This window comes from Podarcis melisellensis (genome assembly GCF_964234715.1).
Source record: "Podarcis melisellensis genome assembly, chromosome: 1".
Taxonomy (NCBI): domain Eukaryota; kingdom Metazoa; phylum Chordata; class Lepidosauria; order Squamata; family Lacertidae; genus Podarcis; species Podarcis melisellensis.
Window position 1 is genome coordinate 8,559,902 of NC_138528.1, and position 500 is coordinate 8,560,401.

Sequence of the window (500 nt, forward strand, 5' to 3'; positions counted from 1 at the left end):
TTTCTCTATCAGTACTGACTGGAGGTGAGATTAGTGGTTCCCAAACTTGTTTCCCCACAATCACTTGAAAATTCCTGAGAATACTGGCGGACCACTTCCTCGCACCTATCACTTCCAGTCTGTCTTGGAGCAGATGTTGCCGCCACAATCCACAGCTGCCACTTGTGTTCTTCATAGACATACAACTTTGCAGTCCACAGTTTGGGAACTCCTGGATTAGACAGATGGGTAAATTTGCACTACAATACTGATAAATTTCCATGAGGGCATGTGTGTGTGTATATATATCACAAACGGATGCAGAAATGTGGTCTGAGATCGAATGTTTTGCTCCATTGTTCACAGAAACATTTGGCTGCATGAAGAAATGTGAGGCTTTTTTTATTATATAGATTACTTTTTTATTTAAAATTTAAATGTGTTACAGGACAGTATTTTTTTAAAAAAGGAAAACAACTGTGACAATAGTGACAAGCATTCTGTTGCTACAACAACTTGTA